The following is a 14,374-nucleotide window of genomic DNA, read 5'->3' as shown; positions in this document are numbered from 1 at the left end:
CTTAATCTCTTGGCTCTCTGGTTTTTATTATCAGCATGAAGATTTGCAGATACAAAGTCCTCAATACGAGGCACAACAAGTACATAGGCACTAACACAAAAGCTACTCTACGGAGAATCCGCATACGGCTAAAAATAACTAAAAGTACAATCTCTAAAAGCATGAGGTAGAACACCACCAAGCAAATGTCGATACTAGGGACACTGAACCATACCATCTCTGTCCCTACTCTGCACTAGATGACATCCCTACTTAGCAATCCCTTGAGACCCTCATCGAATAAAAGGTGTCAGAGTGAAACTTCATAAGAAGACTTCACTTAGAGAGCTGGTCTAAGTTGCCCCCTCTATCTCTTCGCCTAGCCTTCCTCTGCTCAGGGCTGCTCTGATCTGCCTCCACCCTCGGGGCGCTGTCCCTAATACAGAACCCCAAATCCCAGAACACGCCCTTTGCGCCTCCTCTTCTCCGGGGTCGTCTTTCAGTAAATTTCCACAGAGCGCTGTCCAGTTCCATCGTCCATCGCTTGGCCTTGAGTCCCAGACGCCATCCGCACTAGGAGTTACGATTGGCACATTCCAATACACTCCCATGTCTGGCTTTTACTACATAAGTCAATTTGTGAACAAAGAGCTTCTCTACTAACGAGCAACTGTCCTTGCACCTGGGGTGAGATCATGCAAAGCAGACATTCTTCACATCTTTTAAGTTGCAATTTACTACAGCCTAAAACCTCTACTGGAATAAATCCTTTTTGGCCTATTGCCCTTGGCTAACATAAGAAAATACCAGGCCTTTCGCCTCAACGATATATGCGAATTCTAGCCACTACTTCGGTTACACAAGCAGGTTTCAATCACAGTATTGACATTTACGTCTTTCTTTCATGTGTGGTCAAGCTAAACAAACTACAGACACGAAGTCTAGGGTGCGCATTTCTAACACCACATTACATTTCACATAAACTAAACTCTATACATTTCTCCAATACGTTTACAATGGGCTTGTACATAGCTAGCACTTCTATTAAAATCGATATAGGTTATACAATTCGTAATACATTGCACACAAGATACCTGAGCACACATTTGATTATATGCGGGTGCCGACTAACAGTGAGTATAATGCACCCCTACAATTTTCAAACTTTTAAGCGCTACATCAGTTCCCCCCTTTGATGACATCCGTCATCACACCATTACATTTCTCTTCTTTAGAACTGATTTAAACCGCGCTAGTCATAACCTTGCCATGTCGAACTCCCTCTAGTTTCTTAAGACTCTCATATTGCTGCTCCTGGAGCTTCGCCATCCTTTTCTCGTTTGCCTTAAGAGCCCTCTCAACCTTGCCTCCTTGATACCACTTCCATGCCTTCACGCATCCCCACAAACAAATCACGCAAACCACAGCAATAATAATCGGCTTCAACACTGATCCCAGAAATCCTCTTCCCAAATTCGCAAACCAAGTTCCCACTCTTCCAAAGCCTAATCCAATCTTCTCCCACACATTCTCCTCCGTCAAATCCATAATCTCCTTGTGAATAGTCGTGATGTTGTCTATGTACTTCCCTATCTCCTTCGTGTTGTCTGGAATATATGTGCAGCATTCCTGAACCTTCAATAATTTGCAGACTCCGCCCTCTTTGGCTAATAACACGTCTAAAGCAAGGCGATTCTGCATAACCATATTCCGTATCGACAACATCTCTCCAGCCACCAACAACAAAGATCTCGCCGTGTTCATAGACAACTCATCAACCACAGTCGCCAACCTCCTGATCTTCACATCATTCAACACCACACCCATACTAGGTATCATTGCTCCGTATATGTCCCCAATCACTGCACCAGCGTTCGTAGCCCTACGTTTCCTGGACTGTCGCTTCGTCTCTAACAACTCCAAGTCCTCGGCGTGATAGATCTTCGGGAATATAATGGCCAAATAGCATATGCCATACCAATTCGCAGGTAGCCTGACATAAGCATTCTTCCCACATACATAATATACTGTCGGAATTACCTCTACTGGACCTACCATAAAATTCTTAGCAGAAGCTTCCACTGTGAAGGTCTGAGAACAAGTGCTATGTCCTACTGCGACCTTATCCGTATCGGATTGAGGCCGCCCAATACACAAATTCCCTCTCTGTACCTCATCTAACGCTATTGGTCCATAACTTCCCTTGGATCTGTGAGCCCTCTCCTCGTCTGTCCAATCTACTGGGCTATCTCCGGTGTGTCGTGTCTGGGTCAACCGTCTGTATCTGTCCTCTACCTGGTCTATGAATTTCTTCTCTATCTCAGATAACGCACATGTCAGGTTATTCCTGTGAGCATGCGCCGTATCCAACTTCATAGTCGGTCTAAAATACTTCAGGAGTCTGTCCTCTTTCTTATTAGAATCATATTTGTTCAAATGCTTGATTGCTGGAACTTCAGGAAGTACCGTATCAAAATTTGAAAAGAAATACTCGAACTGTCTCCTGTCATAAAATAAACTGAGTAATAAACTACAAGAAATCCCATAAGTCAATGGGAGATGATGATACTTGATACCCTCATCCACTGAAGCAGGCAACTGCATACACACATAGCAATCCTTCACATCCATCGCATCAACATACTCATACAGCAACCTTGCATACGCATTAAGCTTGAAATCACCCTTGGACAAATCCATGTGGAGTCTGCGATCATCCCTCATCTTCGATGTTTCCTGTTCCCTGATACTGACACCACTCTGCCCTGGGGTAATAGGTGTGGGTGCTCCCTGAACCTTCCCCTCTTGCCTGTGAGCCACCATGTACGAACTTATCACTACCGCAAATATGGTGATTATCACAACTCCTACCAATGTGCCTATTATCAATTTAGCCCTACGATGTGGGTTTGCAAGATCTGCCATCTTCGGAATGTACTCAGTGTCCAATACAGTCTCTGAAAGGGTAAGTCTCTTTCTCATCAGTGTCTCTTTCGGGAACTTAGGCAAACCTCCCTAACTTTTCTTCGTTCTATAACGGAAAAATCCCTAATTTTGTTCTTCTTCCGCTCGGATCTAGGTTATCTTCTTCTCTGCTTGCAACCTTCTCAAATCAATCTAACATAAGCGCTGGTCCCAACAGCTCCAAGACTCCCTGCAATATTTCGAGCTTAAGAATGATCAGTTCTTGTGGATCTGGCACAGTCGTGAACGTCGGGAACTCCAAATTGTCCAAGATCATACCTCGAATGACACTTAGGAATGGCGGACTCGGAATATGAATCGTCAAAATTCCTTCGATCTCCAATCCCGGAACCTTCAGCAACACTTCCACCCTCTGGAGCGGGACACTGTTGACCAATGTCATCGACCTCAACCTTCCCGTGCTCGGTAACCCTGGCATCAGTCACTTGATATGCCCACTCGGGTGAAGCGTACTTCCGACTTGGCACTCTTGTTCTCTTTGATCTTCTCACACCTTGAGGATTCTCCTCATCCCCTGATTCTTCTTCTGGTTCTTCCGAAACTGGTGCAAGGTCGGTGTCCGGAGCCAACCTCAGGTTTACCCGGTTCTGTCTTGCGGGCCAAACCCTTTCTGCTTCGGTGGCACCTCCGGTCTTCTCCCCGATACCCTGTGCACTGACTTCCTCTTCTTCGCCCGAACTCGATTCTGTACTACCCACTGCACCTCTTGCTATTTCGCCGGTTTCTGGGTCAGTACTTCTTTCACGTTCTTCCTCAACTCGATTCAGTGCACCATCAGCCGCTTCAGCAACCCTTACAGCTTGACTAGCCCTCTCAGGAGGCTCTGTCGGCTCACTGGGATCCTTGTTCTCGAGAGGGGCTGTATCTTCCAAGGGTGCTGGAACTCTACGGGTATGAGAAGCATGCACCCAGTTCGGTAAACCTCCACACTTGACAGCTGTGTTCGTGACAAGGATCACTTGGAACGGGCCGCGCCACCTAGCATCCAAACAACTCTTCCTCACGTGCTTTCGGACTAGGACCCAATCGCCTGGGTCCAAGTCGTGGCACCGGTCACTCGCAGCTGGAACCGTTGCTGTCTGCACCTGCTGAGACACAGAACGGACCACGTCAGCAAGGCCTTTACAATAGTCCAGGATCATATCATCAGTGATATTTATCAGAGCAGTAGCAGGTATTGCAGGCAAACGCATCGCTCTTCCCATGAGGATTTCATGGGGTGACAACCCAGTCCTTCTATCAGGCACACTTCGGAGGCTCATAAGGACCAAAGGTAATGCGTCAGGCCATTTCAGAGACGTAGACGAACACACTTTCGCCATCCGAGCCTTCAGAGTTCCATTCACCTGCTCCACTATCCCTGAAGCTTCCGGTCTATAGCTACAGTGTAACTTCTGGTCTATATTCAAAGCAGCACAAAGCAACTTCATAACTTCGCTGTGGAAATGAGTTCCTCTGTCCGATTCAAAGGACGTCGGGAACCCGTACCTTGGAATGAGTTCTCTCAATAATAGTTTCGCTACTGTGAGTGTGTCACATCTGCGTGTAGGGTATGCCTCCACCCACCTGGAAAAGACACATACTATCACTAATATGTACCTCAACCCATTACACTTCGGCATTTCGACAAAATCCAACTGCATCCTATTGAAAGGTCCCCCTGACCTCCCTATGTGGCTCAACGTCACAGCAGTTCTTTTCCCTACATTCATCTGTTGACAAGTGACACACCTCTGGCACACAGTTTCAGCCACTGCACGAAACTTCGGATTGTACCAAGTCTGACGAAACACTCTCATCATGGCATCCCTACCAAGATGTACAGCACCATGTATCAACCTCGCCATGGGATTCAACAAACTTTCCGGCAACACTGCTCGTCCATCATTCGAAACCCATATATCCACATCTCCCTTCTCACATCCAGCTCGTATCCAACTGTCACGTTCCTGATCCGAGACCCCTTCCTGAAGCTGTTTCAGTTCCTCCCATGAGTCGGCCATTGCTAACATCTGACCGTACACCACCTCCTCCCCAGTTTCCTCAACGTGGGTCTCAGTGAAGTTGCATCCCTGTTCTGCACAAAATCGGGCTACTTCATCAGCATAGTTATTTCCCAACGAAACAAAATCGTTCCCCTTTGTGTGTGCAGCACATTTAACAACAGCAATTTCATCAGGACCTTGCAATGCTTTTAACAATTTCCGCACATGATCACCATTTCTTATAGGAGAACCTGAAGACGTCATAAACCCTCTCTGGGACCATAGCTGTCCGAAGTCATGAACCACACCAAACCCATACTGGCTGTCCGTGTAAATAGTTACACGGATCTTGTCGGCTGCCAAACAGGCACGAGTCAAAGCAATAAGCTCAGCCACCTGCGCGGAGTGTACTCCTTCTAAACAAGCGGCTTCAACCACACCCGTGATGGTGCATACAGCAAACGCTGCTCTCAATCGACCGACACTGTCTCTTAAACATGAACCGTCCACAAAGAAAATCTCATCTGACACTGGGAGTGGTTCATCGACAATGTCAGGTCTCGGTTTGGTGCATAGTTCCGTAACGTCGAGACAATCATGGTCCTCACAATCTTCCTTATCATCTATAATTGGAACAGGTAACAATGTAGCAGGATTTAAAACAGCACACCTCTTCAGTGTCACATTATCGGCTGCAAGGATAACTTGCTCATAACGAGTCAGCCTATTATTCGTGAGGTGCTGCGTTTTAGTCCTAGTCATCAACAGTTCAACAGAATGTGGCACATGTACAGTAAGAGGATGACCCATCACAATGCTCTCACATCTCTCGATGCTGACACCTGTTGCCGCAACGGATCTGAGACATCCGGGCAACGCAGAAGCTACTGGATCTAAAGTAGCTGAGAAATATGCAACTGGTCTACGGACACCTCCATGATTCTGGGTTAACACTGCTAATGCGCAACCTTCTCTTTCGCAGCAGAACAATGCAAATGCCTTGTTGTAATCCGGCATTCCCAACGCAGGAGCGCTACATAAGGCTTCTCTCAGCCTCAGAAATGATTTCAAACAGTCGTCGTCCCATGGTACCGGATCACTTACATCCTTTCGCGTCAGCCGCTGTAAAGGCTTCGCTTCAAAGGAAAAGTTTGGGATCCACTGGCGGCAATAACCCACCATTCCCAAAAACATTCTAACTTCCCTCTGTGTCGAGGGAACTGGCATTCTCAGAATCGCATCAATGCGATCTGGAGACACCTTCCTTTTACCCTTCTCAATTCTGTGCCCCAAATACTGTACCTCAGGTAAACAGTATTGCAGCTTGTTTGGAGACACCTTGTGACCGTTCTCTCCCAGGAAATTCAACAACGCAATGGTATCGACCCTGCAAGCGTCTTCTGTCTCTGACGCAACAAGCAGGTCGTCAATGTATTGCACCAAAACAGAGTTTTTCGGCAACACAAGACCTTCAAGATTCTTCTTTAAGAGCTGATTAAAAATTGACGGGCTCTCCGTATACCCCTGTGGGATACGACACCATGTTAATATCCGATTCTCTAGCCTGAATGCAAAAAGAAATCTACTCTCTTCATGTAGGGGAATCGAAAAGAATGCCTGACACAAGTCAATCACTGTGAACCATCCAGCTTCGCATGGGATCTGGAACAGTATCACAGATGGATTCGGTACCACTGGACAACATGGAACAACTATGTCATTTATTTTCCGCAGGTCTTGCACTATCCTAAACTTCCCGCTTGGTTTCTGCAGTCCCATAATGGGTGAGTTACATGGACTACCCATGATCTCCACCAGTATTCCCTGCCTAATCATAGACTCAATCACAGGTTTGATCCCAGCAATCGTTTCAGGCGACAGTTTATACTGGGGTGTTCTCGGGAATTCCGCATTTGGCTTAACCTGTATCTTCACTGGTTCCACTCCCCTGACCAAGCCGATCTCCTCTCCGCTTAGATCCCACACATCGGTCGATACAGACTCCCTCAAATCCTGTGGAAGCTCCTCCACTGTCAAAGCCGGGTACATTTCCACGCACACCCGCTGATTTGCAACCTTAAAGGTCGCGTCATCATCTCTTGTCTGTACCTCTACTCCCTTCGGGGTACAGTAAATTGTGCAATTTAGTTTACACAATAAGTCTCTTCCCAACAAACAAACAGGACTAGAATCGCACACCACGAACTGATGACGATCCCTAAAGTTTCCTATCCTGACTGGAATTGGTTCCGTTAAGGGGCTCACTAGTCTCTTGTTCGCCACTCCAACCACTTGTATGCATTCCCCCGAAAGGGCTACCCCCGGAACTACTGCTGATCTTATAGTTGACCTGGTAGCCCCCGTATCTACCAAAAAGGTAGTAGGGTGTCCATCGAGTTCTGCTTCCACAAAGGGTCCTCTCTGATCTACCTCTAGAATAGCCCTAAGTATGCAATCATCATCCTGACCTAAACTTAGCTGCGCCAGCAAGTCTGCATCCCTCTCCTCTCCTACTTCGAACATGGGCATCTGCAAATAAGTCCGAGCTCCCTGCTGTATGTTCTGCATCCGGGGTGGCTGGGGAACCTGCACCTGCGAGACGCCGGTCCCCCCTTGCATCATTCTCGGTACAGTCACCGTCTGTACCTGCTCCGCCCCAGGGACCTGACCCATTCCTCCCTCCATCTGCGGCTGATTATAGGGGTTCAAGGGACACTCGCGCCTCCAGTGTCCCACCTGGTGACACTGGTGACAAGCCGTCGTCTTTTTTAAGATTGCTACATCTATGCCTGTCCTAGGGTCAACGGGCCTCGGCCTTCCCTGACCCTGCATATTCTGATTCCCTGTCTGATAGTTTCCTTGTCTCCGCACCACTGGACCCCCATTCGGCGGTCCCTGAGCAGCTTGCATCTGAATGAGCAATAGGTTATCCTTCATCTTCTTGTGCTTTGACTCAATCTCATCCGTGCAGTACCTGGCGTACCGCAAGATCTCATCTACAGGCTTATTCTGCCAACAGATCAAATGCTGCTGTATCATAAGACTGACCTCGGGCTTCAAACCCAGCACGAACTTAGACACAAACTGTCCCATGTCCTTCGTTTCCAGCTCATCTAAACCACTGTACTGCTTAAAAGCCTTCAAAAGTCTCTCATAAAATTCATGTACTGTCTCCTTTGGCTCCTGCACTGTCCTGTCTATCTTCACCCAATCGATGTCTTGGGGTGAAACCTTCGATTTCAACCAGGTAATTACCTTATCGTACAGCCTCATTACCACGGGCGACGGACCATTTGTAACTATGTTCCTATCAGGCTCATAGTCCGGCCAATCAACAGCAATTTTACATGCGTTCCACAGATCTCCCGGAACCACGATATCGAATAAGGTGTTCAGATCTATCCACAACACCTTCGAGATCTTAACGAAACGCTCAACTTGCTTGTACCACTCTGCAGGCTTCTCCCTGAGCCTGGGAAAATCATTCGTAAATGATGCCAAATCCCCCCTGCTCCATGGCACATGCACATATCCTCCATTCGCCACCTCTCTCAAGGGAAGGATCTTTACCTCCTGCAAATCTCCTTCAGAGCTCCCTCCTTTCGCTCCTCTAGAATTCTTTTTCCTAGCCCATTTCTCTTGCCATTTGTCAAGCATCAGCCATATTCTCATAGCTACAATCAGTTCCCTAGTATGTGACCTTAGACCAACAACTCTTTTCTCTTCCAATTCCCGCTCGGTACAATGCATCCTATGGCTCCCTTGCAATGCTCTAGTCTTGGATAGATCCACCCCATATTCTCTAGCCAAACCCGCCAGTTTCTCATGTGCCGCTCGTGCTTTACGAGTCACATCCTTTGCCACAAAAAGCAATTCATCTGGAGTATAGGTCAATACTCTCTCAAGAGGTAGATTCCCATATATTATTTCATCCGCCTCTGCTTTAAGTCTTACTACATCTATCATTCCTGCCTTCAAGGCTCCTTTCAACACCTGACAACTTGCTCCACGTCCCTCATCATACTCGCATTCCGGCTCCTGCTCTCTCCTTTCTTCTGGTAGTTCTATAGGAGCAGAATGGCTCGTAAAGGCAACTGGGGTTGTCCCCGCTCGGCCCATATTCCAGCTCATTTGCTTCTTTGGCGGTACCCATGACCCTGAATCTGATCTTGACTCCATCAGAGTCCTCGGCCTCACCGGTCTCTCGTCCTCTTCGCCCCTAGATGTGTCTGACACCGCTGCTAATGGTGTACTCCATTGTACAGGGCTTGGAGGTCGGGCCGTTGCCCCTTCCAACTCACTTTCCCCGCTTTCTCTCCTCGTTCTTTCTGCCACTCGTTCTGACCTCTCTCTTTCCTCTGATTCCGGACTGTATATTGACACAATCGGTCCAATGGTGACCGGTACCCTTAAGGCATCCGGTAACCTCATCTCTCTTCCAATCCTTCCACTGGTCTCCGACTGACCCTGTGAACTCGCTGTTTCAAACGAAACCAACCCTTCCACTCGGGTCTCAGGCTGGATTGTTACCCTCCTAGAGTCTCCCCTCTCACCCCACCTATCATCCTCTTCATCTGGATTATAAGGGGGTGGTCTCTCGTCTAGCAATCTTTGCAATACCCCATCATCAGAATCACTATCTTCCTCTTTCTGTGCTTTCCCATGCCTTATCCCAGTCTCCTCCATTAGCGCGGGATACAGTTTCGCTTCCTCAATTGTCTGCACTCTCCATCTTTTCTCCGCTGCGTCCCACTTGGCATCCTGAAATGCCCTAATCGACTTCCTCATCCTCTCCTGACTTCTTCCCTTTTCCTTATCATGCGCTGCTCTAATCCACGCATGTAATGCTTCGAACTGTGCTGGTCTTGGCAAGGGTTTTAAGGACCCCATCACCGTCTTCAGTTGGTACAGCACTGCTAGTCTAAATGAGCCATACCTCGGGAAAGCTAGTTCCCCTTCACCTTGTGTAACCTTGTGCCAATTCTCGATCCAAACTATAGTATGTAACCCCACATTCTGTGCCATGTAATGTGCCGGGGTATCCTCGGGAGGGGCTTCTTCTCCCCCACGAACAACCACATGCTTATCGCCTCTACACAACTCTCGCAAAGCCCTAAGGCACTTCATAATGAGCAAATTCGATCTCGCGCTCTATTTACTTCTTGTTCCCGAATCCTCCAATAACAGCGCGACTCACACCAACCGGCCTATCACAGCGCGACACCCTCTGACGTCACCTTCCTTCGTTCGCAGCAGTTCCCTTCTCCAAAACTCGTTTCACGCTTACTCACGTCCCATTCACACACTGAAATAACCAATTAAGTTACTTCTCTGGCTGTCCGTCCACAGCCTCTGACTGTTCGTCCACAGTCTCTCGACCTTGTTGACCTCGATTGGCGCCCGTCTGTCCCCGTCCGGCCAGACAGATCGCCTCTGATAGGTTACTAACACTCCGATCTGCACACCACAACCCACGACCAGCGTTAAGTTGCCATACACACACGCATTCACTCCCCCTATCTCGGTCCAGGTGATCGATGGTACCTCACGATCTCCTTTGGGTGGTCAACAAAATCTATCTCAGGTGTCTTCTACACCACAATTCCCGGGCTGCGCGCGCTCACAGCCTGATCTCACAATCACACGACATACACAACAACTCCGCAAGACATCACACAACAAATCAACACCGCAATCTACAACATCTCCTTTTCATACTCACTCCTGGAACTGCTGCTTTCCGCCGTGCTGCTACTCGCCGTCGATGCTCATCTGCTGCCGTCTGCTGCTCGCCATCTGATGAGTCAGCATCACTTATCGTCTCTTGGGCCTCAAGGGTCACTTATCCTTATCTAATCTTCCCTCGCTATCAGTAAGAAACCATCCTCGTTTGCTACCAACTGCTCCGGCCCATTTGGGTATCTCGCAATTATCTACTGGAACCCACTCTGGTCAGATGGACCTTTTTACTTGCCCAATAGCGTGGAGGGAAAAACACACAATTATCAATTACTGTCCGCAATTTGCCATAATCAAGGACTCGAGACTTAATCTCTTGGCTCTCTGGTTTTTATTATCAGCATGAAGATTTGCAGATACAAAGTCCTCAATACGAGGCACAACAAGTACATAGGCACTAACACAAAAGCTACTCTACGGAGAATCCGCATACGGCTAAAAATAACTAAAAGTACAATCTCTAAAAGCATGAGGTAGAACACCACCAAGCAAATGTCGATACTAGGGACACTGAACCATACCATCTCTGTCCCTACTCTGCACTAGATGACATCCCTACTTAGCAATCCCTTGAGACCCTCATCGAATAAAAGGTGTCAGAGTGAAACTTCATAAGAAGACTTCACTTAGAGAGCTGGTCTAAGTTGCCCCCTCTATCTCTTCGCCTAGCCTTCCTCTGCTCAGGGCTGCTCTGATCTGCCTCCACCCTCGGGGCGCTGTCCCTAATACAGAACCCCAAATCCCAGAACACGCCCTTTGCGCCTCCTCTTCTCCGGGGTCGTCTTTCAGTAAATTTCCACAGAGCGCTGTCCAGTTCCATCGTCCATCGCTTGGCCTTGAGTCCCAGACGCCATCCGCACTAGGAGTTACGATTGGCACATTCCAATACACTCCCATGTCTGGCTTTTACTACATAAGTCAATTTGTGAACAAAGAGCTTCTCTACTAACGAGCAACTGTCCTTGCACCTGGGGTGAGATCATGCAAAGCAGACATTCTTCACATCTTTTAAGTTGCAATTTACTACAGCCTAAAACCTCTACTGGAATAAATCCTTTTTGGCCTATTGCCCTTGGCTAACATAAGAAAATACCAGGCCTTTCGCCTCAACGATATATGCGAATTCTAGCCACTACTTCGGTTACACAAGCAGGTTTCAATCACAGTATTGACATTTACGTCTTTCTTTCATGTGTGGTCAAGCTAAACAAACTACAGACACGAAGTCTAGGGTGCGCATTTCTAACACCACATTACATTTCACATAAACTAAACTCTATACATTTCTCCAATACGTTTACAATGGGCTTGTACATAGCTAGCACTTCTATTAAAATCGATATAGGTTATACAATTCGTAATACATTGCACACAAGATACCTGAGCACACATTTGATTATATGCGGGTGCCGACTAACAGTGAGTATAATGCACCCCTACAATTTTCAAACTTTTAAGCGCTACATCAACTGTTATCGCGAAATACACTGGAGAGAATTATAAACAAAACTATGGGATCCACTCAGGAGCGGCATGGGTGTCAGCCATGAAGGCATCACAGTCGGCATAGGTGTCACCCATGGAGTCTCTCGAAAGTGACTTAGGTGTCACACATGAACTCATCACAGGCGGCATAGGTGTCACGCTTGGTGTCACTCGGGAGTGACTTAGGTGTCACACATGAATTCATCACAGTCGGCATAGGTGTCAGTCAGAAGCGGCATAGGTGTCGCCCATGGAGTCACTCGGGAGTGACTTGGGTGTCACTTATGCTGTTACTTGGAAGCGACATAAGTGTTACCGTTGGTGTCACTCGGAAGTAACACAGGTGTCACTCTTGGAGTCACTCAGGAGTGGCATAGGTATCACTCCTAGAGTCACTTAAGAGCGGGATAGGTGTCAACCTTGGAGTCACTCAGGAGTGGCATAGGTGTCACCCATGGAGTCACTTGGGAGTAACTTAGGTGTCACTAATGCTGTTACTTAGGAGCGGCATAGGTGTCATTCTTGGAGATACTAGGGAGCAGCATAGGTGTCACCCATGGAGTCACTCAAGAGCAGCATAGGTGTCACCCTTGGAGTCACTCGAGAGCAGCATAGGTGTCACTCTTGGAGTCACTTATGAGTGACTTAGGTATCACTAATGCTGTTACGTGGGAGCAACGTACGTGTCACCCTTGGAGTCACTGGGAAGCGGCATAGGTGTCACTCATGAAATCACTCGAAAGCGGCATAGGTGTCACCCTTGGAGTCACTCAGCAGCATAGGTGTCACTCTTGGAGTCACTTGTGAGTGACTTAGGTATCACTAATGCTGCTACGTGGGAGCAACGTAGGTGCCACCCTTGGAGTGACTCGGAAGCGGCATAGGTTTCACTCTTGGAATCACTCGGAAGCTGCAAAGATGTCCCCTATGGAGTCACTCAGGAACGGCATAGGTGTCACCCTTGGAGTCACTCAAGAGCAGCATATGTGTCACACTTGGAGTCACTCAAGAGCAGCATAGGTGTCACTCTTGGAGTCACTTGTAAGTGACTTAGGTATCACTAATGCTGTTACGTGGAACAACGTAGGTGTCACCCTTGGAGTAACTCGGAAGCAACATAGGCGTCACCCTTGGAGTCACTCGGAAGCGGCATAGGTGTCACTCATGGAATCATTGGGAAGCGGCATAGGTGTCACTCATGGAATCACTTGGAAGCGGCAAGGATGTCCCTTATGGACTCACTCAGGAACGGCATAGGTGTCACCCTTGGAGTCACTCAAGAGCAGCATAGGTGTCACACTTGGAGTCACTCAAGAGCAGCATAGGTGTCACTCTTGGAGTTACTTGTGAGTGACTTAGGTATTACTAATGCTGTTATGTGGGAGCAACGTAGGTGTCACCCTTGGAGTCACTCAGAAGCGGCATATGTCTCACCCTTGGAGTCACTCGGAAGTGGCATAGGTGTCACTCATGGAATCACTCGGAAGCGGCAAGGATGTCACCTATGGAGTCACTCAGGAACGGCATAGATGTCACCCTTGGAGTCAGTCGGGAGTAGCCTTGATGTCATCCATGAAGTCACTCTGGGTAACATAGGTGCCACCCTTAAAGATTCTCCGGAGCGGCATAGGTGTCCCTCATGGAGTCATTCAGGTGCATTATAGGCTGGAGTCACTTTAGAACAGCATAAGTGTTACCCTTGAAGTCACTCAGGAGCGTCAGGTGTCACCCACGGAGAAACATCACCCGAGAAATGGAGATACTGATATCCAATATTGTGATCTACCCAGAAGCAGCAGAGAGATCAGAAGCCATGACATGAAGATACTGATATCCAAAAATGTGATCTACCCAGAAGCAGTAAAGGCGATACCCCGGGAGATCAGCAACCAAGAAAGGAAGATGCTTCTATCCAATCAATATTGCATCTCCCCTCTTGGGCAGATTAGGTGCTTCCTAAAATGGCGCAGCTCACGAAAACAAGCAACTACCGTCAGCCCATTGGCCTTCCCAGGAGTGCTTACGGATACTGCAGAGGAGGACACCATTGACCATTTGAGTTTAATGCTGATGAAGAGAGGAGGGTTAGATTGGGAGGCTCAAGAACAGAGATGCGGCTGGCTAGTTTGGAGAAGCAAGGTTGTGGGCATTGGCTTCACTTGTGTATGGACCTCTATGGATGTAGGGTCTCTGCCCTCTGG

Source organism: Triturus cristatus, chromosome 6 (genome assembly GCF_964204655.1).
Source record: "Triturus cristatus chromosome 6, aTriCri1.1, whole genome shotgun sequence".
Lineage (NCBI taxonomy): Eukaryota > Metazoa > Chordata > Amphibia > Caudata > Salamandridae > Triturus > Triturus cristatus.
Note: the sequence above shows the minus strand (reverse complement) of the source record.